Here is a 7,941-nt window from a genome sequence, read left to right on the forward strand (position 1 = left end):
GCCAAGAAAACTCAGTTTCAATGCCTAGCGGTAGTTTCCTTCCATTTGTCTCTTGTTCTTTTCTCATTTCGTATTCACCAAGCAGTTTTATTTTTGTTTTTGTTTGTTTTTGTTTTTGTTATGCAGCATGGGGGCTCCCTGGGATAGAGAGAGAGAGAAAGTGAGAAAACATCCCCGCCAGGAGGGATGACCACATCACAATCCCTTCTCTTCCGTTTTCCTTGCAGGATTTTGGACACGTAGGCATATGCACCTGGTTTTTCTTTTTCTTTCTTTCTTTCTTTTTTTAGTTTTTTGTGCTCGCCAGAGAGACAGACAGCCAGAAATCACCCCCCAGGGGGGATGGCCAGGCCACAATCCCTTCTCCTCCATTCTGCTCTTGGGGTCTTGGACATGCACACACACGTGCCCGGCGTGAGTTCAAGCCATCGGGTCCAGGACTTGAACCACAGCTGACTACATGGGAGTCCAGCGACATAGCCATTAGGCTAACTGCTGGTCTCTACACCTTGTTTTTCAAGCTGCCAGGTCTGGGTCTTGCACCACTCAGTTGGCCATGTGGGATCCAGCAGCCTTTTATTTGTTTGTTTGTTTATTTTAATTTGACCAGAGAGGGAAAGTGAGAAAGCAAGCCACCAGGTTCAGGACTAGAACCGTGGTCAGCCATATGGGAGTCCAGTGATCTTAACCAACATACCACCTGCTGGCCCCTAAGTTGCATAATTTTATGACAGACAGAAATCTACCTCTGGCTTCAACCAGCAGGGCTTGCATACCCTGTGTACTCAGGAAGGTCTCAGACACAAACCTGGAACCATCCCACGTGGCTCTGCCTTCCAGACTGAGTTTTATCTCTGTGCCACTGTCTGGCCCCTCCCCAAGCCACCTCTGATGGTACCTCAGTCTGCAATTGCAAATTAATGCATGGGAGTACTTATGTCAATTGCCTGTGGGTTTGGTACACGTGATTTCTGCCTGGAAATCCTTCCTGGCCACTAACACTCATTTGCTGTTGTCCTCCGCACCCCTGCTGCCCATCTCTCCCCATGGAGCCCTACAGTGTGGTGTCACTTCTTTTTTCCTGGCCTCTCCCCCATGGAGCCACAGCTCCCTAAGGCAGGATGTGGCTGCCTGTGTGGTTCACCACCGTTGTCCCAGGCCACGGCACGGGGCTGGGCACACTGTGGCTGGCTGTGGTTCACTGCTGTCGTCCCGGGCCGTGGCATGGGGCTGGGCAGACCGTGGCTGGCTGTGGTTCATCACTGTGGTCCTGGGCTGTGGCACGGGGCTGGGCAGAGAGCATGTGACTCATTTGCACCCTCAGTTCAGTTCGGCTCTGGGTCAGAGTGTGGTCCTGGGGACACTAAATCAGGGTTCATCAGCTGGAGGAGCATCCCCAAAGTGCAGAGGAACTGAGGGGAGGGCTGGGGGTGCGGGAAGTGCAAGGGGCCAACCTCGGCCTTAGACCAGGTTTCTCAAGGACAGGTGTGGCCCTGCCCAGAATCCAAGATGGGCTGGTCAGAGCAGGGGTTGGGCAATGAGGCTGGGCTGGGAGCAGAGAGGCCAGGGCCAGGTGATGAGGACAGTGAGAAGCACAAAGCTAGGTCTCCTGCAATTGGCCCTGCCAGGTGCATTTCACCCGAACACCCCAGCCCCTCGTTTGGATCCCTGGATGTTCCAGTATTAGTTCTCAACAAGGTCCACATGGACTCGCACTCTCTCTGGGCAGCTGACAGGAATGGGTGGGGTTGGCTGCCACCTCCGACTCTGTCCCCTGCTGTCCCAGCCTTTAGCACTAAGGAGCCTGGCCAGGCCTCGGAGTCCCATGTCCAGCTGAAGCCCAGCCCCTGCTCTGATCCACAGGCCTGGGGAGGGTTCACGGTGTTCTGCCTGCCCAAGTGTCCCAGGCGAGAAAGGAGCTGTTGGTTGCTGGACAGCCGAGCCCCACCGTCAGGGTGTGGGAAGCAGCTTACCACGTTGGTCTCAGTCTGACTTCTGCCCAGGGAGCCTGTCTGTGAGAGGCCTGGGTGAGAGGGCAGTGACCTCTGTTCACTAAGAGCGATAGGTTCTTTGAACTGTTTTCTCTGGGCTCCTGATCTGAATATTCCTTCCTGGGCTGCAGGGTCAGCCTGGGAAGTCAAAGTGGGTGTTGAGTACCCCTGGCCTGGACCAGACCTGTTTGCACAGTGGGCAGGACAGAGGGTGCAGGACTCGCTTCTGGTCACGGGATGGCGGCAGAGTCATAGGTAGCACTGCCACCTGGTGGTCCTGACACCCTGGAAGAAAGGACGAAGAAGCCATAGAGGGAAGGGGAAGGGGGCTGGGACATTTTATTTCCTCCATGAGCAAGAGAGAGACAGGCAGAGAGCCAGCACCCTCAGCAGGCTCTTGGCATCACAGTCCGCCTCCAGCCTTAGCCGGCTCATGGGCCACGTGCACCTGGTGTGTTCCAGGAGGTCTCCAGACGTGAACCCAGAACCTTCCCATGTGGGTCAGCCTAGCAGAGCTTCGCATTTCATCACATGTCACCACCCAGTCTCCAGCACATACCTTTTTTGCTTGGTACATGCTGGAGATCCCTTATCATTGTGTTCACAGAGAATTTGACCACAGAGAAACAGGAAGAGGGAGAACGTGAGAAAGCAAGCCGCCAGGTCTGGGATTCAAACCATGGTTGACCATGTGGGAGTCTGGCACCTTAACCACCATGCCACCTGCTGGCCTCCGTATTTTTTTTTTTTAATTAAAAAATTTTTTTCAGACCAGCAGTTAGCATAATGGCTATGTCTATAGATGCCCACATAGGTGACTGTGGTTCAAGTCCCGGACCCGGTGGCTTAAACTCATGCTGGGCGCATGTGCGTGCGTGCCCAAGATCCCAAGAGAATGGAGGAGAAGGGATTGCAGCGTGGTCATCCCCCCTGGGGGGTGATTTCTCACTTTCTGTCTCTCTGTCTTTCTCTGTCTGTCTGGTGAGCGCACGTGCCCTATAGCAAAAAGAAACCTCTCCAAAAAAAGAAAAAAAATTTTTTTTTGTTTTGAATTAATTTACATTCATTCACTGAGCATTGTCACAGCATACAAAATGTGATTCCCATTCAGAATATACTGCATAGTGACTTTATCATACATGTTATCGTCAATAATTTTCTATTTCTAGTTTTCTACATATGTATAGATATTTCCCCCCTATTTCCCACCCTCTGCCATCCCCCACCCTCCTCCCACACTATCTCAGGTGTCCACGATCGTTTTCCATCCCTTTCTCCCCACATTTTGTAGATTCACAAAATTTCTTCACTAATCTAACTACTTTCGATAGCAAGCTCAGCTGGTATACACGTATCTCCGAATGCACGTCTGACTTTCGGCGTGAGACTCCGAGTGGAAGGAATGTACTAGAAGGTAGCCCCTGGCTGATGCTATAGAGCTAACTGTGGTCATTAATAATGTGCTTTTTACTATTTTTTAATTTCGAGAAAAGCAGATTTAGCTTTAATAATAAGGGAAATGCTAAGGAACTATGCTTAAAACTTAAAGCCAGGAAACGTGGGGATTCTGTTCAAATAGTAGGTGCGTGAACCTATCAGCAGCTCAAGACAGGACAAAAATCCTTAAAACTGGAAAACTAAGCCTAGAAGAAAAGCAGCAATATTTCAGTCAAAAGTCATAAGATTCTATTTCAGAGGTTCAGTCTCATGTACTTTTTCTTCTGCTGTGGCCCAATGTTCCCGATAATATTCTGGGATATAATATTCGACTCCAGTCTTGTCCCCACAATTAAGTTAGTCATTTTCTTAGTTTTTGAACTTTTTTTTTTGAGAGGTTTTTGCTATAGGGCGTGTGCACTCGCCAGAAAGACAGAGAGAGAAGAGAGAAAGTGAGAAATCACCCCCCAGGAGAGATGACTACGCTGCAATCCCTTTTCCTCCATTCTCCTCTCGGGATCTTGGGCATGCACACACACATGCCCGGTGTTTAAACCACTGGGTCCGGAACTTGAACCACAGTCGACTACATGGAAGTCCAACAACATAGCCATTACGCCAACTGCTGGTCCCTGTTTTTGAACTCTTATTTCTGTGTGACTGTATTTAATTGTCCTGGTATAGCACTCCCTGCAGAATTTCTTGGAGATCTGTCTGGTGTTGGTAAATTCTTTCAGGTTTTGTTTATCTGAGAGTTTTCTTGTCTTTTCTTCTCATATGAAGGGTAATCTTGCCGGGTACAGTATTCTCAGTTGAAATTGCTTTTCCCTTAACACTTTGAATAGATTTTCCCATTCTTTCTTCACTCGCATCGTTTCTGATGAGGGATCTGCTGTCAGCCTGATGGGATATCCTTCGTAGGTAAGTTGACGTTCCTCCCTTGCCAGTCTTAGTACCTGGTCTTTGTGGTTTGGGTCAGTCTGGCTATAATTTGTCTTGGAAATCTTCCTGGATTGATTCTATTTGGGGTCCTTTGTATTTCTTGGATCTGGATCTTTGAATGCCTCTCTACGCTTGGAAAGTTTTCTTCCAGGATTTCATGGAATAGATTGTCAATGCCCTTCTGTGTCTCTTCGCCTTCTGGGATACCATTTATCTGGACATTTGAACATTTGATAGTATCTAGTATTTCTCGTATATTATTCTCATTTTTTTTCGTTTTGTTTTTGGAGAGGTTTTTTGCTAGAGGGCATGTACGCTTGCCAGAAAGACAGAGAGAGACAAAGAGACGGAAAGCAAGATATCACTCCCCAGGGGGGATGGCCACGCCGCAATCCCTTCTCCTCCATTCTCCTCTCAGGATCTTGGGCATGCATGCACACGCGCCTGGCGTGAGTTTAAGCCACAGGGTCTGAGATTTGAACCATGGTTGACTACATGGGAGTCCAGCAACATAGCCATTATGCTAACTGCTGGTCTCTATTATTCTCATTTTTGGGGGGTCATTTTCTCAGTCTTCATGGTGGACTTTTCTAGGCCAGCGATTCTATCTTCTACATCTGAGATTCTATTTTCTGTATGATCTAGTCTGCTTTTAATACTTTCAAGGGAGGTTTTGACTTCCTGTATTACAGGTCCATTTGATTCTTTTTATAGTGAGAATTTCCTCTTTTAGATCTTGCAAGAATTTCCTCACCTCCTGAAGCTCGTCAGCTCCTTTCCCCTCCTCTTTGGCAGTTCTTTGTCTGTCTTTTCGATCTCGGTGAGTTTTGTCATCATGAAAAGTCTAAATTCTTTATCTGACATTTCCATGAATTTCATCGTACTGTTTGAGGATGATGAGGAGTTATTATTTTTCCTTGGAAGAGAGGCGTTTTCCATATTTCTTGTGACCCTGCGGTGATTTCTAGTCATCTGCTGGATGGTGCGTTTCTCCCTAATTATTGAAGTTCAATCTGAGCGTTCAGAGGCGTGCAGGAGGAGGTGATCTGCAATCTCTCTTCTGTTCCATTTTCACTCTTTGTGCATCAGAATCAGTGGGAATAGAGGACTACTTGGGCCCTAATCGTATTCAGACATTTGGATCCTGTTCACTTGGACCCGTCTAGACACTTGGTGTAGGAGCTGAGAAGCCAATGAGTCAAGATAAAGAAAAAGAATTAGAGAAGAGAAGAGGAAATAAAAAATAAAAAGAAAAAAGATAATTTAAAAACTTTACATTTTAATTTTAAAAAGTAAAAATTGAAAACCGCGTGGTGCACAAGCAATATTTCACCGGTGAAGTTCAAGATCCATATGAAGACGGGCCTGGATTTGTGCCTTTCTAGAAATGAGTGTGGAGGGGGAAGTCTCAGCAGAAAATCTTCATTTTAAGTCCCTGAAAGCAGTGTTTCACAGCTGAAGTTCAGGATCCATGTCGGCCCCTGTGTGTTTTTTAAAAATGGAAAAAGTAAGATAGTCTACCTGCCCTTGGATAAAACGGCGTTCCCTGCCATCTGGCCAGCCTCGTCACCTCCTGTGCGCGAGCCCTGGTGTGCTCCCCGGTGCCTGGGCAGAGTGGTCTGTGTGTGGTCGGCAGTCACTTTGGTTGCTGGGCTTCCTCTGCAGGATCGCTCCCGGGGACGCCCACTGCCAGTACCTTCTGTGACGATCGATTGACGCGAGGGGGCGCAGGCTCAGAGCTGTGGTGTGGCCTGGGCGGGAAATCCACCACCTGCCAGAAGCAAGAACTCGGAGGGGGCGGAAACGTGCGGCTCTATGCAAGGCCTGGGGCGCCCCTCCCCAACACTAAACATGGGGCCTCCACGTGCTCCGGCAAGCCCACGTCTGCGCTGCACTGAAGACGGACGGTGGGTCTCGGGAGGCAGTTGGCCCGTGCTCACAGCAGCGTCACACACGGCTGGAAGGTGGAAGTGCCCTGGTGTCCACCGATGCCAGTGGTCGGTCACGCGCTGCGTGTGGGGACCTGGAGTCCACGTGGCCAGTCACCGTTCAAGCCCCGGCCTCAGCCGTGTGTGTGTGTGTGTGTGTGTGTGTGTGTGTGTGTGTGCACTCCTGAGATCCTGACAGGATAGAGAAACAGGGAGAAGTGTCTTGGTGTGACCGTGACCCCGTAGGGGTGCTCTCTCTCTGACTCTCTGGTGAGTGCACACACCCTCTGGCAATGAGAAAACTAAAAGTGTGATGCATTCATCAATGAAGAACTATTCAGCCTTAAAAAGAAAATTTTTACACATGCTACACCGTGGAACACGACGAAAGAATATCGTGTGGTTCGAATCACACAAGGTACTGAGGGCTGACTGTCAAATTACGGAGGAGACAGAGAACGGTAGCCGTCTGGGGCCGGGAAGGGGGATGTGGGCTTGTGTTCCACAGAGAAGGGGTTGTGGCATGACCATCCCCCTGGGGTGTGATTTCTCACTCTCCCTCTTTTTTTTCTTAAATGATTATTTTATTTATTTATTTATTTATTTTAATTTGACCTGGGGGGTGGAGAGAAAGAGAAAGCCAGGTCCAGGACTCTAACTGTGGTCAGCCATGTGGGAGTCCAGTGCCCTTAACCACCACGCATCTGGCCCCTGTCACTCTCCCTCTTCTGTCTCTGTCCCTCCGGTGAGTTCACATGCCCTCGGGCAACAATGCAGGGACCTTAGCAGGCCCAGTGTCCCACAGGAGAGGGAATCGGGGCCGAAAGACCGCAGTGTGCCCAGGCCTCACAGGGGAGTGCTCTCTGTCTCCTGTGAGTGAGCACATGCCCTCTAGCAGTAAAATAATGGTCCGGATGGTTATTTATTTATTTGTTTGTTATAGGATGTGTGCATTCTCTGGAGAGAGAGTGAGAAATCACCTCCCAGGGGGAGGGTCACGCCACAGGCCCCTCTCCAGTCTCCACTCGGGATGCTAGGCAATGTGTGCACACATGCCCAGCGTGGTTTGGTTTGGTCTTGCCATTGGGCATGTGTGCCCACTGGAGAGACAGAGAGACCGTGAGGGGGAATGTGAGAAGCCATGCCCCAGTGGGATGGCCATGATGACTCTGGGCATGCGCACACGCACCCCACGTGATTTTCACGCTGCTGGGTCCAGGACTCAAACCATGATCGGCCATGTGGGACCCAGCACCTCCACACCGTGGCACCGCTGGCCTAGGATTTTAACTTCCAGTGACTAACTCACTACTGGTACCCTTGCTGTCAGTCCTCCATGGTTCCGTGTGCTTTCCGCACACACATCCTTTTCCTCCCACTCACTTCCATCTTTTACACTAGCTGTGTATCCTCTTAGGTCCCTCTAAGAAATGGTTGTGTGGGGAACCAGCAGTTAGCGTAATGGCTATGTCGCTGGACTCCCACGTAGTCGACCGCGGTTCGTGTCCCGGACCCGGTGGCTTAAATCTCACGCCGGGCCCGTGTGCGTGCGTGCCCAAGATCCCGAGAGGAGAATGGAGGAGAAGGGATTGCGGCGTGACCATCCCCCCTGGGGGGTGATTTCTCGCTTTCTGTCTCTATGT

The sequence above is a fragment of the Tupaia chinensis genome, unplaced genomic scaffold (genome assembly GCF_000334495.1).
Source record: "Tupaia chinensis unplaced genomic scaffold, TupChi_1.0 Scaffold143602_1, whole genome shotgun sequence".
In the NCBI taxonomy this organism is placed as follows: Eukaryota; Metazoa; Chordata; class Mammalia; order Scandentia; family Tupaiidae; genus Tupaia; species Tupaia belangeri.